Source organism: Hyperolius riggenbachi, chromosome 2 (genome assembly GCF_040937935.1).
Source record: "Hyperolius riggenbachi isolate aHypRig1 chromosome 2, aHypRig1.pri, whole genome shotgun sequence".
NCBI classification, from domain to species: domain Eukaryota; kingdom Metazoa; phylum Chordata; class Amphibia; order Anura; family Hyperoliidae; genus Hyperolius; species Hyperolius riggenbachi.
Window position 1 is genome coordinate 297,755,833 of NC_090647.1, and position 24,200 is coordinate 297,780,032.

A 24,200-nucleotide genomic window follows, 5' to 3' on the forward strand; every position below is an offset into this window, starting at 1 on the left:
TCCATTTGGGTCATGTTCCACGCCAGTATCGCGCTTAGAAGAAGGAAGTGCGGTAGTGACATGAAATGTGTCACACACATTGCGTGTGATGTGAATGATGTGAATGCATATGATCCCACAGACGTATGGGTAAGTTAACCCCCATCTCTCGTGGTCACCACTGTATAATTTACATTTTGAATCCAGGTAAGCTACTCAAAAGACCATCCCTAATTAAATGTACTTTTTAAGGGCTGTACAATAGATGGGGGGGAGGGGGGATAAGACAAGCAGGGAGAATGGAGATTGAGATGGGGAAATGGACAGTAAGAAGTGTGAGAAAGGCAGGGGGTGGACACAAGAGAGTGCAAAAAAAAAGAAAGAAAAAAAAGAAAAGGAAGGGTGGGAGATAAAGAGATGGAGGATCAGACTGTGTGGAAAGTGAAAAATCTCACAAGGGCAATCTTCACCAGTCCCATTTGGCAGGAACATCACACCACGAACATGAGGCACAGTACAGGAGAGAGAGGGGGCAGAGAAAGGAGAGAGAGGGGGCAGAGAAAGGAGAGCACATGCTGGAAGCAGAGAGAGGGCAGGAAGTAATCAGAGGTAATCATCTTATCTGTATTGTCGGGAGCTGCCTCTCTCTGCTCCGCTAACTTCACACACATCTGCTATCAGCTTCCCCACTCCTGCCTCTCCTCAAGTAAAAAGACTCACTCACTGTGTGTGTCACTAGACTTGGCTGCAGCTACGCTGGGTCGCAGACTCTTGTTCTCCTCTCTGCTCCATCCCCCATCAGCCCCAGCGGCAGCAGCAGGGCTCCATGCAGCCAATCAGGAGGGAGATGTGAGCAGTGCCGATGTTGCCCGGGCAACGTAAGCAGTAGAGAGGGGAATGGGACGCGGAAAGCGTTTCCTACTGCTATACAGTGCTGGCTGCCAGCTAATTGCTAAATCGTCACCATGGGAAGGAGCCAGGAGGTGCTCAGACCTGGCTGGGAGGGAGAGGGATTCTCTCATTTATGCGCCCCCTGGGAGGTGAGTGACAAAGGGCGCCCATAGCAGCTGCCCTATGTGCACGCCTCCAGATCCGCCTCTGTATAGAACTGTTATTGTTATATATACGCATTGACATACCTGTATGCTAGTTAGAAATCATTTGTTCTATTATTTAAATGTCATTTATTTATTTATTTACTTCACAGACACAAGAACGGGGGACTTTAGGGAAAGCAATTGCAGTTCGGCAGCGCTGGCAATCTTGGCAGTTTAAACACCCTCATAAGGTTCTACTGCCGAAGTGCTTTGCTGATCGGCAAGCGCTGCTGAAAGCAATCTAGCTGGCCCTAGGCCTTTCTGACTATAATGCTTATATTAATCTGGATATTACTATAATTAACTTGCTTCCTGTATTTCCGATCAGAACTCAGAAGCATTGGACCAATCAGAGATTGTAAAGTAAACTCGGAAGTATTTGGCCAATCAAAGAATGCAAAAAAATGACAAAAAAAGACTCCTTGGAAACCGGATTTCTGCAGAAAAATCACACTACCACAACTCGGTAATTTCAGCCCAATCACATAAGTTGGAAGCAATGGACCAATCAGGGAATGCAGAGTTGACTCAATAATATTTGGCCTATTAGAGAATGCAAAAATTACCAAAAAAAGACTCATCGGAAATCAGAATTGGAAATAGGACAATGGAAATCTGCGAAATTGATAATAAGCAACAGCGGAAATTGGAATTTCCTTGACGTCGAAAATCAGCATTTCCAACCATCCCTGATGACAAGCATTGCAGGCAGTAATCTAGGTTGTGAGAAAATCTTGCAGCTAGTGGAGCAGTGTCTTCTGGTATGCTGCCTTACTGTACAGACTGGCAGTGTTGGGACACCTTAGCATTAGTTTTGCTGTTACTAACAGCTACTGAGAGAAAATCCAAGCCAAGTAGAAGCAGGAAATATGTGTGCCTGTGGATAATGGACAAGTTGGGCTTCGCCATAGGCCAAAAATTTGCGTTTTGACATTTATCAGTTTAAAATTTTGTAATTTATTGTTTTTGAAATTCATTGTTTTTTTGTGCTTATGTTATTAGGGATGTGAGGTGGTGTTGGTCGGGAAGTTGATTAAGGTTAGGCATTTGGAAGGGGGGTTTTAAGGTTAGGTGTCAGGAAGGGGGGTTTTAAGGTTAGGCATAAGGAAGGGGGGTTTTAAGGCTAGGTGCCAGGAAGCGGGGTTTTAGGGTTAAGCGTCAGTAAGTGGGGTTTTATGTTTAGGCGTAAAGAAGTGGGGTTTTAAGGTTAGGTGTCAGGAAGGGGGTTTTAAGGTTAGGCTTTGAAATGGGGAGTGTCCTGTGTGAGAGCAGGGTCAGGCTTAGCTGTACATTTACTTATGTTTCACTGTCGTCATCACCACTGTAAATATTGTTTTGTTTTAGTTTCAAATGTTTTATTAAGAGATTTTCATGGTACATACATACTGTGATATAGCCCTTAGTGCAGTTTATCAAGTAGAGAACAAATAACAATTTGCATCAAAACAGGAACAAGAGAAAAACTGAGTAATGTGGTGTTGGTCATAGTTGAGGCAATGGTCAGGATTGTTTCCAGGGGGGCACTTAATGTGTGGTACTAACAGTATGGTATCCCATGAGTGGAGTGGATCAGAATGATAGAGAAGTTTTGTTTTCATTTAGTGCCCAATTCACGACCGTGTTTATCATTTAGACTTACATCAGCTTCAAACTGGCGCCTAATTTTCCTAATGCCTCTATTTCAAGCACACGGTTTTCAGCTAAACTATCGGGTTCATTAACAAAACTTACCTCATGAATTATCTCACCTTAGAAATTTACCTCAAGAATTATCTCACATTTATTGTATTTTTCATCTTAGCTATAAGGGAATTGGTGCACGCAGATAGTGCACAGCAATATTACTGCTACTACTGGCAGCAGGCTACCACGAGTTATATATTTGACAAGGGTGTTTCCAGATATGAATTTCCCCATCCTTCATACATTTGGAAAGAGTATAGAGATACATCAGCACCTATTATCCAGGAGATCAATGTAAAGGGAAGAGTCCTCTAATGCATGTCAGCACTTTCCACCTATCTGCCTCAAAAGGCTAATTATCTCCCTTTGCAGGGAATTTTTCAGCAATAGCAAGTCAATATTTAGGGATGATGTCATCAAGATGGCCACCAGATTCTCCTAGGATCCTGGTGACTAAATAGGAGTTAGGTTTGGCTAAATTGAGAAGGTGGGGGATCCAGTATCACTTAAATGAGGGGTACCCAACACCAGGGGTGTAACTATAGGGGAGCAGCCTCTGCAACCACAGCAGGGCCCAGAGCTGTGGGGGACTCCTACTACTAACCTTACCTTCTTCTGATACAAAGGACCATACTCCAGATCAGGAGATTTTTGTGGCTACACTTGATATGGGTGAGAAGATTATAATGGCCACACTTGTTTTATGACTCTTATACAATGGGCCCCTAGGCCGTGAAGGTCACCAAGGGAAGGGGTGTGAGCATTGGGAGGACTATCAATGTTTTGCTGGGGGGCCCCATGAATTGTGGTTACACTACTGCCCACCACCAGGATGATGTTATTGGCTGGCAATCTATTAGGCTAAGCCAGTTATCAGATATTGATGTCACTATCACCCATGCGTATGCATGTGCTAATGTAATGTGTTATGAGGTAAATTCTCACTTTACTCTAAAGAGGGATTAGTAGGTCATGCTAAGTGTGCTTATACCCATGCATGCTGTTTAATGTGATGCTTTTATCATACTTCCTGAATTTACATAAGACCCTTCTGTGGTTTTCTGTACAGCTTATTTTTTCAAGTTATAAAATGTTGATATCTTATTATGCAGTCAGGCACTCTATTAATTCATTCACTTTTGTTGCAAAGTACAATATAGGAATTAGGCGCCCATTTTTCTACTCACATGGGCTGTGATTATACTGTAAATGCTCTCCCCCACACTCCCCCCTTTTTTTATAAAAACACTGTACATGAAAACACCTAAGTGGGAAGTACATGCAATTGTGAGGCAAAATACAGAGTGTGAGAAAGCCCTGCCCATGCAATGCAGATGGATATGAGGGAGAGAAACAAGGGAGCTGTGTAGTAGGTGGTAAGACAGTAAATTCTTCGTCACACAGTGTAGGAAGAAGCAGTACATGGCCATTGTCATCTGAGGATCGAAGATGCTTCTCAGTCAAGTATCTTCCCCATGACAGATTCCCGCTAAAGTGCAGAAATGTCAAAACTGGTGCTATTTTGGAACAATGGTACATGTCAAGGTTAAAAAGAAACAGTAGAAGGAGGCTGGGGACCATCCTGGAAATGGTACCTGTGACTGGCCAGCATTTCATGTGACATATCTAACTTAATGTAGGTTTTTGGCAGCGTAAAGACCTATTCTTGTCTGCTAACAATAATGATTCACACTGCATTTATAGACAATTGTGCGTAATGACATTGTATGCTTGGCTCTGTATTTTTCCATGGGTTTTCTATTGTTGAGTAAAATAAGGAAAGTCATTCTTTTCTGCTTGCAAATTACCAGTTTAAGATGCTGTCAAATAAAAAGTACTGCTTATGTGTAGAAGAACATAGCATGAGAAATTGGCATGTCTTGTGTTGGGGTCTTAATAACAGATAATGCAGTTTTGTTTGTGTTACGATAATAGAAACATCCCGGAGGTCTACATATATTATATAAAGTTGGATCAGCAGTGATGGATATACAGTGGGTCATTTATCAATGGCCTTTGGAGAATTAGCAAAATTAGATGAAAACAGCCATTCCAGCTGTAGCCACGGAGTGCTGACTTTTAAAGGTATATTTTTCAATCAGAGCAGACCTTTCATGATGATTGACAACATAAAAAAATACCTGTATGTTAAGGGAATATTATAGACCTCGATGCATGTATGCAAGTGCAGCTGCAAATGTTAGGAATCCCATCGTACATTTGGCAGAAATATGGCCAACATGGGGTAGAGGCTACTCTATTTTGGGGGTCAAATTATTACTATATGCAAATTATATAAACCACACTACATGTTACTATAGTGAGATTCAGATCATCACGATTCTCTGGCTTTTGACCCTGGCTCAGCTGACACCGATCCCCTCGTTTCTAAGTGTAGCATGGCTGACATTGACCTTTTGATCTTTTATCCCAGCATAACAAACAAACATTGAACCTCTTGTCTTTGACCATAGCTTGGTTGCAGTGGCGTATTTGCAGGGGTACCACCAAGCGGGTGTGGTGAATATCACTTGAGAGTGTCTTCTCATCAGCTGCACCATTCATTGACATAGCACTGGCGCCCGTTGTCATGGCAGCCTGTTTCCAGCACAGCTGTAGTGTGCAGCTGCCTTTGATGGACACAGTCACTTCCATTTAGCATCCAATCAACTTGTGTTGTGGCCACTGGCTTCCTCTGTTTCTGCCTCCGTCCCACCCCCATGATAGCATTTCAGCATTTTTATTGGTGGCTTCAGGAGGCTCAGGCTGCTTGGGGCAGATATTCAGAATGTTTCCAGTTCCACTGTGAGGGTTATTTGGGCAGAAAGGGTGCTGCAGCTGACTCCGAGGCAGATGCCAATTGGAGATGGGAGTAGCTCGGGCTGTGTCTGCGCAGGCCTGCGGTCCCTGGTGCTGCAGAACAGAGGGCGAGTGAAAGCCACACTTGTATTGCCTTCATAGTATACCGCTCCAGGGACCTACTTCTTCCCCCAGCATGCTGTTCACTGCATGGAGCTTCTCACTGGTGGTCTGCACTGTTGATCAACTCCTGCTTGTTACACAAACCATCCTTCCTTGTCACAAACCACCCTTGTCACACACACACACACACACACACACACACACACACGCACGCACGCACTCACATACACATACTGCTTTATACACGCACATGCTTATATCCTTTCCCCACACAACATCCTTCTATCCTACACACACACACACACACACACACACACGCACGCACGCACGCACGCACGCACGCATGCACGCACGCACGCACGCATGCACGCACGCACACACACACGCACACACACACACAGGCAAGGTGTCCACAGAGAACAAGCACTTTGTGTAGCATTTGGGGGGATTGGAGGGGGGAGCGTTTGCCATGGGTGCTATTTTACCTAGATGCATCATTGCTTAGTTGACATTGATTCTATGGTAACTGAATCTGCACATACCTTGTTAATACCCTTTTCTTGTTATTTGTCCAACAGGGGGCTTATGCAGGGCTGGAAGTACCTGGCAGCAAGGCATTTGGTTTCATCACTTGCATTGGGGAAGACCCAGTTACTTCTTAGATTCTGCATGCCAAAGAGGCCTGCACTATTGGTCAAAAGCAAAAATCCCATTCAACTGCATCTTCAACTAGACTTTGGCACCTACCCCAGTGGGTAAGACAGCGTGCCAGCCTTGGGCTGGCTGGCAGTAGGAATACGTAATTTTCTGTAATAGAAGAAATTTGTTTTATTTACTAAATCATTGCAAAGCCATCTATATGATGTTTACAACCCAAAATAACAGTTATTCTTTAATTTCCTGAAACAAGCTTAATTTCCTGTCTTGCATTTTAACGAACATTCTTTTTCTTCTAAACGGAGCATTCAAAAACAAAGCAGATTCAGGCCAACAGTCTTTCAGTTAATAAGTTTAATACTAATTCTAGTGCACGCCCCTGTCTTTTTAGTAAACTGTTTGTTAGTGAACTTCCAATGACAATCTTGTAGATGACTACATGAATACCCTTGTTCTACGATAGATCCTGCTAGATCCACCTATTTATAGCTACAGTATAATCTGAGCATTTGTCATTTTAGATTATGAAGGTACATACTAAGGCTGTAGACACATGATGGCCCCATTCACACTTATGATCGCGAAATGCTAGCGATTAGCGTTTTGTCGTACTATTTTTACGCAATAATTGCATATTTTTTACTGGACAATTTCACAAGTTTGGAGCGACTGCAATTGCTCTAAAATCCCCCCAAAAATGCTGCATGTAACGTGTTTGCATTTAGCGCTAACCGCGAATCGCTGGTGATCATGGCAGTAAGATCACTGTCATACAGTTTACGTTGCATTTGTACTTTAAAAATGCGCTAGCGATCACTGGCGATCAGTGATTAGTGGCAAATGCCTGCTTATCGCCCAAGTGTGAATGGGCCCTTAGATCATTTCTGAGAGCATTTCTGACCATCAGAGCTCTCTAAACATTTTTTTTAAATTATCCCATTGACTTGCATTAAAATTGAGGTAAAATTGCTGTAAAATTGTGGTAAAATTGCTGCGATCGTGATTTTTTGAAAAATTGTGATTGCAGCAATTTTACTGCGATTTTATTGCAAGTCAATGGGAGCATTTTTTTAAAAAATGCTCAGAAAGCTCTGACGGTCAGAGAAGCTCTCAGAATGTGCTCATAGTGTAGGCTACTGCCTCAATCTTTGTGGTTGGTAAATTGCGAGCATTTTGGCTCAGCAGCCTCTGCAGTGTATTTTCCTTTTTATGTCTAACGGTATATTATTTCTCCATCGGCAACCTCCTGCCTTTTTGTTTGTATAAAACTCTTCAAGTTTTCCATTTTCCTGACAGTAACCATGGCGTATGCAAGGATATTAAGTGTGTTTAAATTGACAGACCTATTATCCCTGAAATCCTGCTGGACTTATTAAAATATCTTGTGGCTGCTGATAGCTTCATATTTTCCTTCCATGGATCCTAAAACAATAAGTTTCGCGCCAACATATGATTTCACTTTCAGGCCCAAAGCAGTTTCTTCATAATTCTAATAACAGTGGCGGAATTAGATCACAAAGCACCTATGTTATTTGCCTCTCATTTATCTTCTGGTCAGGTCATTAGAGGCCGTCTCATTTTCAAGAGCCGGTGACCTATTATTTACATATTATTAGAGCAGACAGATGGAGGCTGGAGAATTACCATTGGAAACAGAAGGATCCAGAAGAAAGGCAATGAGAGATTGAAAATTGGTTTGCTTTTTGGAAGATGGCATTGTGTTTTTTAACTCTCTCTAAAGATTGACCTAGAGATTTGATAGAGCCGTGCGCTGAGCTCTTTGCATCAGAATCATTTTGGGCTTATTTAATAAGACAGTGTGGGAGAGCAATTATTATGTGCAAAGTGTAGTAACCCATAGGAATCTGATTTCACCTTTCATTACAAAAGCCAGAACAATGATGATTGCTGATGAGTTGTTGTAGGTTACAGCACTTAACACATTGCTTTTTGTCTCATTAAAAGGTCAGACTATAGCAAACTGATAATTCACTTATAAACAGATGCTATCGAGTTGAATCGTTAAATGCCTTATTTTATCTTGTACAGCATCCAAACAGAAAAGACTCTCATGCAGCAGAACGTGCATTGCAATAGGTGAAACAAAAGCTACCTTTCTTGGCACATAGGTAGTATACACCCACAGTATCCTAGTAGTTCCTACCACTACTTCCTACTTTCTACAGCTTTTATATTTATATTGCAAAAGCCAAAACCATGACAACAATATATGCCTGGGTACTAAATTTTCCTCTTTCTGTTTGTTAATAGATTTAAAAGTCTGCACAAAGCAGGATGTAAAATGTATTGCTTCTGTTACACCTCGCCCACACTCTCTTCTTTGCCCCTGTTGCTCCTACTGGATAGTCTGCTGAATCCACAGAATACCCAATTGAAAGAAACAACCTTAAACCTCATACTATTACCAAACCTCTTTCTGGGCACCAAATGTAAGATAGAGGGCGATGATTGTAATCTGCTAATTCCAACTTCGAGAAATTTCACATACTTTTTCACATTTATGGCCATACGTAATTACCATTTGGAAATTCAACTGATTTCATGTAATCCATTCTTAATTTTTGCATAGCTTTAGCGGTCAAAAGCAAAGTCCTCATACAGGCTAGCATACATATGAAATCGGCGCCGGTAGACTTGGACGCAGGATACAGCCGGTATATGGCTGATCCTGCTGCTGCACAAGTCCGGGCCGTGTTAATTACTATTCCCCCTCTAGGCCGCCATGAATAGTGGGCAGTGATATAATTCGGCTTCCAGCGATTGCTAGAGGCCAAATTATTCTGTTTTATTTAAAAGCAACTTCGGCTCCGTCTTCTGATGGCGCCGACGTTACTCACTGAGCGCCGCTATAGATGTGATTCCTATTAAAGTCTATGGTGGCGACGGCTGCGCCCAAATCTAGCTGCGCTGAAAAGCACTGCTCCGTACAGGCTATTGTCACCAAAATTGCTTTGTATGTTAAGGGGAATAGTGGGAGTAAGTAAAAAGATTTTTTTTTTTTAAAAGACTAGTTTTTGAGAAAATCAATTTTAAAAATGCAAAGGAAATCTGTTTTTTAAACAAAATGACACTTTAAAAAACATTTTTCCTTTGCCTTTTAAAAAATCAAGTATCTCAAAAACTACAAGTTTTTTTTTAAAAAGGTATTTTTTGACTAGAAATTTTGGCAATGAAAGCATGTATGGGGGCTTTGCTATTAGTCTGCTAAAGTCGGCATGAAATTACACGACAATTAAGCGAATGCGAATTATGAGGCAAAATTATGTTTATGTGAAATTTGTGCTCTTCACTACTCATCCTTGACATTAAGACAACAACACTTGGGGGTATTTTCTGGTCCCTTTTAACCAATCTGTGACTGCCTAAAGCAGGATGGCATCCGCAGAGTGGCTGCCTCGTTCGCTCGATCATGCCATTTGGCGTGATCTTGTGAGGAGTGAGATTTTCAGGGAACACGTGAGTACACATTCACTGCAGTAAACATAGGGGGCAGCCGCGATCAGCCTGCCAGCCGCGATCGCAGGCTGGCAGGCTGTAATTTAAATGATAAATGATGTAAAACATGTGTACAGTGCTGCGATCTATCTAGCGCAGCGCTGTATAGAGGACAGACTTGTCACTTAACTGTCCCTCCGAACGGCTCACAATCTAATCCCTATCATAGGCTGATGCCTATGTATGTATGTAGTATATGTATGGTAGTCTAGGACTAATTTTTAATAAAAAAAATTCCAATTCACAGCAGCAATCAGATACCTCCAAAAGAAAGCTCTATTAGTGAGAAGAAAAGGAGGTAAAATTCATTTTGGTGCTAAGTTGTGTGACCGAGTAATAAACTGTTACAGTTTTGAAGTGCTGAATTGTAAAAAATGGCCTGGTCACTAGGGGGGTATAAACATCTGGTCCTCAAGATGGTAAAAGGCTTCCTCAACATTAAGCCACGTGGGCTGCTATTGATCAGGGAGTGGAGCTCCATGCATTCAGGCCCTGCTTTCTTCCCCAGTCCCAGGTGAATGAAGTGGGGAATATATTGACTATGCTGTTTTTTAACCCATTCGCGTTCTGTCGTTTTCACTTGAGAAATGTTCACCTCCCATTCATTAGCCTATAACTTTATCACTACTTATCACAATGAACTGATCTATATCTTGTTTTTTCCGCCACCAATTAGGCTTTCTTTGAGGGGTACATTTTGCTAAGAGCCACTTTACTGTAAATGCATTTTAACAGGAAGAATAAGAAAAAAATGGAAAAAAATCATTATTTCTCAGTTTTCAGCCATTATACTTTTAAAATAATACATGCCTCCATAATTAAAACTCACGTATTGTATTTGCCCATATGTCCCAGTTATTACACCGTTAAAATTATGTCCCTATCACAATGTATGGCGACAATATTTTATTTGGAAATAAAGGTGCATTTTTTCTGTTTTGCATCTATCACTATTTACAAGTTTAAAATAAAAAAAAATATAGAAATATTTCATCTTTACATTGATATTTAAAAAGTTTAGACCCTTAGGTAAATATTTACATGTTTTTTTTTTTCTTGTAATTTTTTTTTTTTTTTTTTTTATAATAAACATTTTATTTGGGTAGTTTTGGGAGGGTGGGATGTAAACTATAGTTTTATAATGTAAATGTGTGTTTAGTTTTATTTTATTTTACTTTTAGTTGTAGTATTACTTTTTGGCCACAAGATGGCGGCCATGAGTTTGTTTACATGACGTCACTCTAAGCGTAACAAACCCTTAGAGCGACATATGGGGGAAGTAACAGCCAGAAAAGGCGCAGCTTCCGAGAGAAGCTGTCGCTTTTTCAGCGGGGGAGAGGAATCAGTGATTGGGCCCCATAGCCCGATTCACTGATTGCCTGGCTAACGAACCACGGGCCGGGAGCGTGTGTGCAGGCGCGCGATTGGCCGCGGGGGCGCGCGGGAGCGCGCATGGTTCCTGGACGTAGTTTCTACGTCCAGGAACCAAAATAGGTTAATGAATACAATGTATTTGAAATTACAGAAATATTTGGTAACATTTTACAAATGTCTAGAAAACTCGTCACCAGCATCACTGCAGCCATCACCATAAGTGTTGCAATGAACAGAAATCACAGTGAATTTCCACTTTGCCATGCACATCGCCTAATCTTGTTTAGTACATCTGTGAACATGATTTCTTTTTCACAAATTTGGATTTCCACTGCTTTTATAAGACAGGGCCTCCAGAATTGTCATCTTGCTGTTTTTCACATTTGTTTTTAAGTCTACAAACAGAAAATAAAATGTATTTTTCCCTTTAACCCCCTATAGCTCTGCTGGGTTTACTGAATAATGGTTTCACTCCACAGTGAAGAAGGTTCCTCACATCATTGGGGATGCAGGGAATGCAAACGCAGCAGATGGAAGTAACCACTCTCATCTTGATTACAGCTGAAAGCCATGGCAGGCAGCTTTTCCAGTGAAGCATACATAGAGTTTCAGAGGAGTCATCAGAGAAACAACAAAGTAGTCATTGTTATGTCAGTTTGTTAAAACGTTTAGCAAAAATATATATGTGAAAATGAGTGGCAAGTAATGCATCAAAAATAAGAGGCTGCAATAAAGACATTTCTGCCTCAACCAATATCTTCAATTATAATATCTAATAAAATAAATGAGCAGAAACAAAAAGTTTGTGATGCATACACCATGTCCTCTATCTTCTAAACAAGTACATGCTTTAAAAATCTGTTTACTTCCTCTCCCAAGCATAAATACATAATGAAGCTGTTAACCATAATGGCTAACAATTGTATTTATTTACCCCACTTTCACAAGTAATTTGTTCTAATCTAATTGAAGGTAATATGATTTTGCGTAGAAAGTCATACACCTTATAATCACTGCAGCTATATGTGTTCAAATCTTTTTAATATTGTATAATTGTTAGTTGTAGATAAGTACCACATTCAGAAGGTCTCTAGGGCATAAGAAGTAATATCTGCACGTCAACTCCAATAATACCTTTAAAAGGGGAAAGCTTCTACTTAAACAGAAAATGAATTAGTTCTGATGAGTTAGCATTAGATTGGGACTCTAAAGTAAAATGCCTTGAAATCTTTACTGATTGCATTTAAGTGATTTGCCAGCTGCAAGAAATTTGACAGGCAGAGGTTAAAAAAATCTAGTTTATTTTATATGACTATATATTGTTCACTTAGAAAGTACAGTGTCAGAATGGGCTACAGTTCAGTGCATGGCACACCTGGTTCTCTAAATTAAATCTCTTTTTCATTAATAACAGTCTTGTCTTCTCTAATATATATGGGCCTTGAGTACACTATGTCATACTAGCTAGGCATATGCCTGTTTTATCCTCTTACAGTATTTTTGGTTTTATTATAATCATAATTTAAACACTATTATGAATTCTAGAATTAACTTAGTAAAAATCTTGAGTGCATTGATCACATAACTTAATGCCTAAATATTGTGTTTGTTTGTAGAATAACCTTTGCAATTTTTTATTACCAACATACCAATTAGTGTTGACTTAGTAATTACTCTACCAATAACTTGGGTCGATCTCGGACAAAATCTTGTTGATCATGATTGTCATTACAATAGCAAAATATCCCAAAAATAAATATGTTAATGGTCTCCGATAATGAAATTAAGCGGCATTATTTTGTGTATTTTTACCTTCCTACCCTTTACTCTATTTGAATCTTAAAAATAAATACTCAATTAAAATACTTATTGAAGAAGAATGTGTGTTTTGGAAATGGGTCACCAATTAAGGTTAGGCGCCTGTGGGGAGGCTTTTAAGACTAGGCGTGGGGGGGGGGGTCAAGGTTAGTCATGTGGGGGGGGGGGGGGGAGGGTGATGGTGGTGGTTAAGGTTAGACATCAGGGGGGAGATTAAGAGTTAGGCATTGGCAGGGGGTGGTTAAGGTTAAGCAGAGGTAGAGGGAGGTTTTGTGTGAGAATAGGGTTTGGTTTAGTTGTAGTAAAATATCAGTATTATTTACTAATATTTTAATATCATAATTGCCAATTTAAAAATTAGAATATCTATAAATGTAACAATATTCTACTTGCTAAAATTGAGCGTGCAAATTTCCTGGGGCCTCTTTTTCATGCACGCTGTTTAGGCAGTTTAAAAACAGTAATAAAGATACAATTATCTTCATTGATTGGATGGGGCTGCTCATAAAACACCAACCCAGCTGATCCTGTACATCACAGAAATATAAGCATCCTGAATATACTCATTACTCACTAATAAAATAAACTGTCCAGGCCACAGTCAGTCCAACCAGTGGGTTTATACCCGACGTCTCAGAGGCAGGATCAGAAGGCAGAAGAGTGCGCATGCAAACAGACTAACCCCGGTAATGCTGTTTAATCTGTTCAGATAGTCAACAATATTTTCAATAAAAGCTACATAGTGATTTGCAACTTTTTGGATAAAAGTAAAGGCATTTTTGCTGTTTGGCCTACATATTCTGGAATCTTTGAATTTAGCCTCAAGAAACTCATTACGCTGCATCAAGCCCAGGAATAAATCAGACATAAATCAATAGAAACCATGGTCTTTTTAAACTATCATGGTTTCCAGTCAAGAAGTGGATCTCCATGTCACCTAACAGGTTAGGCATGTATGGACCCACAGATAACAGCAGACAAGATTGATTGGTGGGGCCAGCACATGCACAAAATGACAATATTCAAAAGTCTGCAGTCAGGTTCAGAGCTGGCATGGAGTATGGTAAGTGCAGATGAAGCCCTATTATGGTATCAAAGGTATTTAAAAGACTTAAAGCTCAGGCAATCTGTAAAGTTCTCTGAGCTTTTGTTAAAGAGACTGCAGACTGGTTTATGGTGTGCTACCTTGGGATTACACAGACTGGTGATTCAAACAGGACAGTCACATGACTCTCTCGAGAAAATAAAATTTTAATGCAAGACGGCAGCTTCCAGCACTAGCTTCTGTAACCTGGACAGGAATTGTGATTTTCACAAAGATTAGATTACTTTAGGTCAGAGTCAGATAGGCTAACAATATATTCAATAAGGAACTGGGAAACAGTTGTTTAATTGTATTTTATGCTAGACTTCAATTCTGTTTTACATATTCACTTTCTTTTCTCACTATATTCTTTTCCCTTATACATCCTACCAGCTAGACTACTTATATATCACACGTGCTAGACCAAAGTTCCAAGTGTGACTGCAGTTGTGAAAATAAGCAGACTTGAAGGGTCATCTTAGAACAGAATATGGACTAAAACTTTTTTCATTGAAATCCTCCACATCATTATTATCAGCTCTGTGAGTCTGATGACTGTGTATTATTTGGACTGGCTTCCAGGGCTCCCCAGAGCTAATGTTCAGCCAAGATGAGATGATTGATTTATCTTTGAAAACATTTACATTAAACGGCACTTCTTCTTTTTTACAGTGTTCAACTGACCTCGAAATTTCTCATTTCTCACCTGTGGTGGGCTCCCATTTATTGCCAGCTACACATATTTTATTTTACCTTATTCTTCTGCTTGTGTTTTCACCCAGTAGCAACTGCTTGAAAAGCTAAGAACTATTGTCACAACAAAAATATTTCCATAACCTCATGGCACAACATAATTGAAAAAAAAACTTTCAGAATATTTTTATTGTTCAGTTATAACATCCTTTGGAGTATTGCTTTAAGCACATAATGTATTTTTTTGTTAATTGGTTTACATTTGCATGTATCATTAACGATAACATTGTTTTTCTCAATGTGAAACACCCCAAACTTAAGGTAGGCATACACTATGCAGTTTGTGGTAGACCATGAAAAGGATTGATATTGGAAGGTCTGGCAACCTATTCACCCACGAATCAGCTCCAATACCCTAATCTATCACCGCCGTCTTTGCCTTGCGTGGCGCATCCCCGCTTGAACGGGAGGTGAGAGCCAACACCTGCCCTACTACGGTTACACCCAGGCTTTTAGGGTGCATGGTATTGGAGCTGAATGCGGGGTGGGTAAAAATAGATCACCAAGACCAAACAGAGGTACAGAAATACTTAAAGTAAGTCCAGTAACAATCCAAGGTCATACACAGGTATCAGAGAGCCACAGTACAGAAGGATCAGGCAGAAGCAAGGTCAAAGGGTATCCGAGGTTAGTCCAGGCAGCAAAAAGGCAACATGAGAAAACAGGCAGTAGGTCGGCCCAGGCAGCAAACAGGGATGGTCAAATATTCAGGCAGAGGTCAAAATCCAAAGATCAAACAGAATAGCAAAGTTCCAAGAAGGATCACGCACCCAGCAGCTAGACTAGCTAACGCTATCACAGGCTATTTGCACAGCTGACACAGCAGGTATATATATCAGGCATCCTCCAATCAGTGGCCGGCCACACACGTACAGCACCAATCAGAAGCAGCAACACAGCCCTGCCCATGTGTCAGCTGATTGAATGTGTCAGCTGACACTAACACAACAGCGCCTGAGTGCATAGGATCGAGCACACATGTGCTCGATCCGTTCAAGTGGGGATGTGCCACACAAAGCAAAGACGTCGGTGATAGATTAGGGTATTGGAGCTGATAGCAACAAAGGACGCTTCACCAGCCGCACCCGTCCCTTAGCAGAAGGATGCGTGCGCCCGCCCACGTTGCTATGAACGCAGGGGACGTGTGGTCATGGACCAGAATGTGAGTGTGGTCACGGGTGGAGACAAATTTATATGAACTTAGCAATGGTGGGACATTAGATTAGGACAGTGGTAGTGAACCTTTTGGAGGCCGAGTGCCCAAACTGCAACCCAAAAGTCACTTATCTATCGCAAAGTGCCAAAAGCAATTTAAACTAAATACAAACGTTTTATCTCATACATGAACATTATGGAAAATCCAAGTTGAAAATAAACTGTGAAAATAAACAATTTCATCCATCCTACTCCTGAAAAATGTATTCATTTTTTTTAAAACCTCCCAGTTTTATTTTCTGTTTTAAAAAGCTAAAAAAATAGGTTTAATACTATTGTCTCATAGGATGATGATTCAGCTTTTCCCATAGTCTCTCAGTTAGCAATCATGTGACCCCCAACAAGACAAATTCAGCAATCATGAGGCCCCCATCAAGACAAATTCAGCAATCATGAGGCCCCCCAACAAGAAAAATTAAGCAATCATGAGGCCCCCAACATGACAAATTCAGCAATCATAAGGCCTCCAACAAGACAAATTCATCAATCATGAGGCCCCCAACAAGATAAATTCAGCAATCATGAGGCCCCCAACAAGACAAATTCAGCAATTGTGAAGCCCCCAACAAATCATGAGGCCCCCAACAAGACAAATTCAGCAGTCATGAGGCACATAAATAGACAGCATTTCACATAAATAGGCAGAATGCCCGCTTAATATGGTAGACACCTCTCACCTGGCTTCTGAATTCTCCTCTACTGGCTGCTGTGCCTGGCTGGCCTGGAAATACTGGTTTTGGCTGGCTTGGGGATGATGTGTAGGCTGAAAGGCCTGGCAGCGATGCTGTGGCCTGGCTGGCGGTGATGCTGTGGCTTGGCTGGCGGTGATGCTGTGGCTGGGCTCGCGGTAATACTGTGGCTGGGCTGGCGGTGACGCTGTGGCTTAGCTGGTGCAGTGGCGTACCTAGGGTATTTGGCACCCGGTGCTCATTATCCACAGCCACCCCCCCCCCCCCCCCCCAATCAGGAAGACAGCATGCGGCGCGCTTAGCCGAAAAATGGGGCTACATTGTGCGGCTGCGCTGAAAAATGGGTGTGGTCATGGACCAAAATGTGGGTGTGGTCACAGGTGGAGACAAATTTACATGAACTTAGCAATGGTGGGACATTAGTTTATAGATTAAGACAGTGGTGGCGAACCTTTTGGAGGCCGAGTGCCCAAACTGCAACCCAAAAGTCACTTATCTATCGCAAAGCGCCAACAGCAATTTAAACTAAATACAAACATTTTAACTCATACGTGAACATTATGGAAAATCCAAGTTTAAAATAAACTATGAAGATAAACAATTTCATCCATCCTACTCCTGAAAAATGTATTGTTTTAGAAACCCCCTCCCCCCAGTTTTAATTTTCTGTTTTAAAAAGCTAAAAAAAGTAGGTTTAAGGCTATTGTTTCATATGATTATGATTCAGCTTTTCCCATAGTCTCACAGTTAGCAATCATGAGCCCCCCAACAAGACAAATTCAGCAATCATGAGGCCCCCAACAAGTCAAATTCAGCAATCATGAGGCCCCCAACAAGACAAATTCAGCAATCATGAGGCCCCCAACAAGACAAATTCAGCAATCATGAGGCCACCAAAAAGACACATTCAGCAATCATGAGGCCACCAACAAGACAAATTCAGCAGTCATAAGGCACATAAATAGACAGCATTTCACATAAATGGGCAGAATGCCCCCTTAATATGGTAGACACCTCTCACCTAGCTTCTGAATTCTCCTCTACTGGCTGATGTGCCTGGCTGGCAATACTGTTTTTGGCTGGATTGGGGATGATGTGTGGACTGAAAGGCCTGGCAGTGATGCTGTGGCCTGGCTGGCAGTGATGGTGTGGCCTGACTGGCGGTGATGGTGTGGCCTGACTGGCGGTGATGCTGTGGCTGGGCTGGCTGGCGGTGATGCTGTGGCTGGGCTGGCTGGCGGTGATGCTGTGGCTAGGCTGGCGATGATGCTGTGGCTGGGCTGGCTGGCGGTGATGCTGTGGCTGTGCCTGGCTGGTTGAAGTAAATGCTGGGGGTGATGCTGTGGCCTTTTTGCCAGTGATTTTGGGCTGGTTGGCTGGTGGAGATGTTGGGCTGGCTGGCTTAGATAGTTTAGGTAGTGAGAGGTGCCCCCTAGTTTAGGTAGTGCCACGAGCCAGTGAAGGTAGTATAGTAGTCCCCAGTACAGCTAGTATAGTGGCCCCCAGTATAGGTAGTATAGTGGTCCCCAGTATAGCTAGTATAGTGGGCCCCAGTATAGGTTGTATAATGGTCCCCAGTATAGCTAGCATTGTGGCCCCCAGTATAGCTAGTATAGTTGCCCCCAGTATAGCTAGTATAGTTTCCCCCAGCCAGTATAGCTAGTATAGTTGCCCCCAGCCAGTATAGCTAGTATAGTTGCCCCCAGCCAGTATAGCTAGTATAGTTGCCCCCAGCCAGTATAGCTAGTATAGTTGCCCCCAGCCAGTATAGTTGCCCCCAGCCAGTATAGCTAGTTTAGTTGCCCCCAGTAAGTATAGCTAGTTTAGTTTCCCCCAGCAAGTATAGCTAGTATAGTTGCCCCTAGTAAGTATAGCTAGTATAGTTGCCCCCCACCAGTATAGCTAGTATAGTTGCCCCCAGCCAGTATAGTTTCCCCCAGTAAGTATAGCTAGTATAGTCGCCCCCAGTATAGCTAGTATAGTTGCCCCCAGGAGGGTGAAAGCAGCGCTAGAAGGAGGGGCAGTGGGGGCAGCGGTGGGGAGGGGGGAAATATCCCCCCCTCCCTCACCTGGAACCCCTCCTTCTGCCTCTCTCCCCCTCCATAGCTCCCCCTCCAGAGCTGAGAAGTCTGATATCCATGGTGTGGCTACTGAACAAATAGAGAGAGCTGTGTCTGATGTGCCCCACTACCATATTTGTACTAAGCTTGGCAAGTTATATGTAAGCTCTACTGAAGTGGGTGAGAAACTCCCTCATTTACTTGATGTTTGGTGCTAGCAACATATATTGGACTCATGTTGCATGAGGCATTGACCTAGATATGGAGCCCAAAATAATTAACAATGATATTACAAACAACTGCCATTACTGAAAGCAGGATAAAGATGCCAGCCTTTATACTCTTCTCCTTTAACCACTTCAGCCTTCAATAACTTTATCACTACTTACAATGTATTGATCTATATCTTGATCTATATCTTGCTTTTTCCGCCACCAATTAGGCTTTCTTTGGGTGGTACATTTTGCTAAGAATTATTTTTTTCTAAATGCATTTTAACAGGTATATTAAGAAAAAAATGGAAAACATTTATTATTTCTCAGTTTTTGCCCATTATAGTTTTAAAATAATACATACTACCATAATTAAAACCTATGTATTTTATTTGCCCATTTGTCCCGGTTATTACACAATTTAAATTATGCCCCTATCACAATTTATGGCGCCAATATTTTATTTGGAAATAAAGGTGCATTTTGTTTAGTTTTGCGTCCATCTTCACATGCATATTAAATAAGTTCAGACCCTTGGGTAACTATTTATATTTTTCTTTTAATTGTAATTTTTTTATTTTTTTTAGTTAAAACATGTATTTAAGTATTTTTTGGGTGTTAGAGGTAAACAGTTACAGTTAATTTTAAATGTCATTGATTGTGTATTTTTGTAATAGAAATGTATGTGCATGTAGTTTTACTATTTGGCCACAAGATGGCCACAGTGAGTTTTTTTGTTCTATCCTGTGAGCGAGCATGCTTGCTCACGGGAACTACAAGGAGTTCAGAATGACCACGGCTACTGAAAAGAAGCCGTTGGTTTTTTTATTGGGGACTTAGATCAATGAATGGGAACAATGTTCCCATTCATTGGTCTCTGGGCTACCGGGGGGGGGGGGGGGAGGGGGCACGGGAGTGCACAGCAGCATACCAGCAGCCTGTTGGATGTAAAAGTCACGTCCAAAAGGCGAAAATGGTGTACCCGAGGTGACATGTGACATGGGCCCTAATTCTCCAAATTTTGATAAGATTGCCATGCACAAGCAGTGCATAGCAATTCTACTAGTGCTAACGTAAGGGAGTACCACCCATTAACCTAATAGTCCCCACCCGGTTACTTAGATTATCATAGCAAGGCATGCATTACCCCAGTAACAGGCAGTGCACTAATAAGTTAACAGGTGGAGCTCCCCATTATTATACCCGGTAGGATTGTCATGGTAAGATAGATGTGTATATGTACAGTGCCAAGCATACAAATAACTATGCTATGTTCCTTTTGTTCTTTTTCAGCCTGAAAGAGTTAATAATCAGGTATGCAGCTGCCAATTTCTCTCCATTCAGACTTAGTTGCAGTATAACCTAGCCCTAACTGATAAAAAACTACAGCCACAAAACTCTTTCCTGGAAGAGAACATCTTCTGAGTCTGACTCTGAGATTAAAAAAGTAAATAGTTCATATAACTCCTCTGACTGTATGAAAGTGTGTTGAGGCAATTCAACAGTAATCCAACTTTTTAGCTGATACACAGAAAATGAAACTGTGGTATTCTAAAAGTTCATTTTTAGGAGTAGGATGATACATACAGTTGTTTATCTCGTAAGTTTATTTTCAGCTGAGGTTTCCATTAATGCAGAAAATAAGTTTAAATGAGACCAATTTATGAACCAAGTCTGCCATTACTTGAATAAAGAGGTTAAGGGAAAAATGATGTAGACGTAAGGTTTTCAGCATTTCTGTTGGATTTGATGAAAGAAAAGCAACAGATAGTGTACTATATATGATAAAGTTCTTCACATCCTATATTAAGGAATCAGGATGGCTAAATTGTTCTGAGTAAAAGCTCAACCACAAGCACGGCCAGCAACTTCCCTCCAGGCATCTAACCAGAAGTATGACAACAGTTCAATCATATGATGAGGGCTGCGGGTGATTCAGCTGCCGTCAGCAAGATAGCATTAATGAAAGGTCACAAAGATTAAATGCAATGTTTAGACTTGATAATGACTTCGCCAATTCACGAACCAAATTTTAGTTCAATGATTACAAATTTAGATTTTTGTCTGTTTCGTGTTTAATGGAAAGAGGCAATCTAAATATTCCATAGATGAGGTCTTTGACCTTAGATGTTAGAAGGATCTTTGTTTAAACTGGTTTCTAATTGTATAATTAAGTGCATCAGTTTGGTTAAATATTGACCAATTAGGTAAATGTGTAACCCATTTGAAGCCAAACCCCTAGCAGTGATATCCATTTTGTTTTGAATCAGAATCCTATTTGCATATTTTGTATACTGAACTATACAGCCAATCCTATGTATATGGTATTTTTGCATATCTTTGTCAGATAGGTCTGTCAGATAGGTCTATCTCTTGTAAACTGCTCCATATTGACAAGCAAGATAGAATATATTTGGCATAGCACACAACACTTGTTAAGCAGGCCATACACTGGCCCGATTTGCGCCCGTTTCGACAGCAGATTCGATCACTGGGATCGAATCTGCTGCCAATCGTTCACGCTACACGCCGAATTTCGATCCATTTCGTCCGATCCCGTCGATCGTGCCGTGCGGAAAATAACCGTCGATCGCCCGCGGGTAAAGAGCGCATCGCTAGCGGCGTTCGAGTGCCCGACGACCGACGCAATAGAGCCCGCATACATTACCTGCTCCGCCGGCGCGACTGCAGTCTCCCGGTCACCGCTGCTCCGTCTGCGCTCTGGTCTCCAGGTCCGGCATGCCTCACTTCTTCTAGCCCGGCAGGAAGTTTAAACAGTAGAGCGCCCTCTACTGTTTAAACTTCCTGCCGGGCTAGAAGAAGTGAGGCATGCCGGATCTGGAGACCAGAGCGCAGACGGAGCAGCGGTGACCGGGAGACTGCAGTCGCGCCGGCGGAGCAGGTAATGTATGCGGGCGGGCGGGGGCAGCAGCAGCAGTACCACCACAACAGATTGTGAACGGTTTCAGGCTGAAATCGGTTCACAATCTGTTTGCTGTAAAGGTAGCCATACGATCCCTCTCTGATCAGATTCGATCAGAGAGGGATCTATCTGTTGGTCGAATCTGATGGCAAATCGACCAGTGTATGGCCACCTTTAGGCTTCAGACCTTGCTGAATACTAGTGGTCTCCAATGGCATTAAAGTGACACTGAAGCAAATTTTTTTAATGAAATAATTAATTGGTTGTGTAGTACGGATAATTACTAGAACATTAGTAGCAAAGAAAATAGTCTCATATTTTTATTTTCAGTTATATCGGGTTTTTTTATTTATAACATTGCATCTTTCTCTAATATATGCAGTTTACACATTACACTCAACATTCTGAATGATTTCACAGAGCAGGCTAGTGAACTTTTGAACTGTCCTCTGCAGAAAAAACAAAATACAGCGACTGACACAGCGACAGATAATAAGCTGCAGGAGACAGAGCTCTCTGCGACTTTGAAAGTCGGAGAGATCAGTAACTCTTTTGCATAGATACCAACTGGAGTTCCTTAACTCTTCCTGTACCGGAAACAATATTACACTCATATCTCTGCTGCTAATGTTTTATTTCTTAGCTATACTATAGGGTGTGCCATTTATATGAATACACCTTAATAAAATGGGAATGGTTGATGATGTTAACTTCCTGTTTGTGGCACATTAGTATATGGGAGGGGGGAAACTTTTCAAGATGGGTGGTGACCATGGTGGCCATTTTGAAGTCAGCCATTTTGAATCCAACTTTTGTTTTTTCAATAGAAAGAGGGTCATGTGACACATCAAACTTTCACAAGAAAAACAATATTTGTAATTTCAGGTGCTGCACATCTTGTACCCTCTTCCTATTGAAAAAACAATGGTGTGGTATATGGGGTAAAAAGATAGTGGGGCCATTCTTTATCAATGGAAACCTCAAGACCACTGGATATGCGATATTGCTACATGATGAAGTTTTTGCCTCTTTATGCACTGAAGCTGGCACGTACTCTGAGTTTTTCCAGCAAGATGGTGCACCACCACATTATGGATTTTTAGGTCCAAGCATTCCTAGATGAACAGTTTCCTGGAAAGTGGATTGGTCATCGTGGGCCATTTGAATGGCCCCCAAGGTCTCCCGATCTGACCCCCTTAGACTTTTATCTTTGGGGTCATCTGAAGGCAATTGTCTATGCTGTGAAGATACGAGATGTGCAGTACCTGAAACTACAGATACTGGAAGCCTGTGCTAGCATTTCTCCTCTGGTGTTGCTATCAGTGTGTGAAAAGTGGGAGAAGAGGGTTGCATTGACAATCCAACACAATGGGCAGCACATTGAACACATTTTATAAGTGGTCAGAAACTTGTAAATAACTCATGAAAGAATAAAGGTACGTTAAAACCAAGCATACCACTGTTTTTCTTGTGAAATTCCCAATAAGTTTTATGTGTCACATGACCCTCTTCCTATTGAAAAAAACAAAAAGCCATCCCTGGGTGGGCTTGAACCATCAACCTTTCAGTTAATGGCCGAATGCGCTAACCAATTGCACCCCAGAGACTGTGCATGCAGTTGCTGCTAAATGGCTATCTGGAGTTCTCTTCGGACAACTGTTGAACACAAAAGGCAAGGCTGTCCCTGGGTGGGTTTGAACCACCAACCTTTCGGTTAGCAGCCAAATGCACTAACCAATTGTGCCACAGAGACTGTGTACTCAGTTGCTGCTAAATGATTTTATGGGGATGTATGTGTGTCTTTTGGAGGGAGGAAGTAAGTCTGCTCCAAGAAGTTTAACACCTCTTTTTCCTACAGCAAAGCATTCACTGTGTGGCAGTACAGTGGTGAGCATAGCTGCCTTCCAAGCAGTTGACCTGGATTCAATTCCTGGTCAATGTATGTGAGCTTGCTTTTGACATCCTACAAATCCCTGGAAGACAAGATCCATGAACAAGGAGAGGAGGAGACGAGGAGAGGAGGGTGGAGGTGTTCTTCACCTCCTAAAACGTTTTGGAAGCATTTTAAAGGGCACTTCCAGTTTTTCTATCCAGATATCCGAATAGGTCGGATATCCGCAGATAATGCATCCGGATATCCGCATGAACGTGGGTATCTAAAAGGTCAGATTCAGATATAACCGAACTGGATCCGGATATCTGGATATCCGGATCCGGA

At 41.6% G+C, this 24,200-nt stretch overlaps 1 long non-coding RNA gene and 1 other non-coding gene across 2 annotated transcripts; one reads left to right on the forward strand and one right to left on the reverse strand.

Moving 5' to 3' along the window:
• The first annotated feature begins 752 nt into the window (after positions 1-752).
• Positions 753-11,959, forward strand: LOC137544360 (uncharacterized). The gene is made up of 3 exons (XR_011025829.1): positions 753-1,019; positions 6,260-6,436; positions 11,670-11,959. It is a non-coding gene; the product is annotated as an uncharacterized lncRNA (long non-coding RNA).
• An 11,702-nt stretch (positions 11,960-23,661) lies between these two features.
• Positions 23,662-23,735, reverse strand: TRNAS-GCU (transfer RNA serine (anticodon GCU)). Its single transcript has one exon. It is a non-coding gene; the product is annotated as a tRNA-Ser (tRNA).
• Between the last annotated feature and the right edge of the window lie 465 nt (positions 23,736-24,200).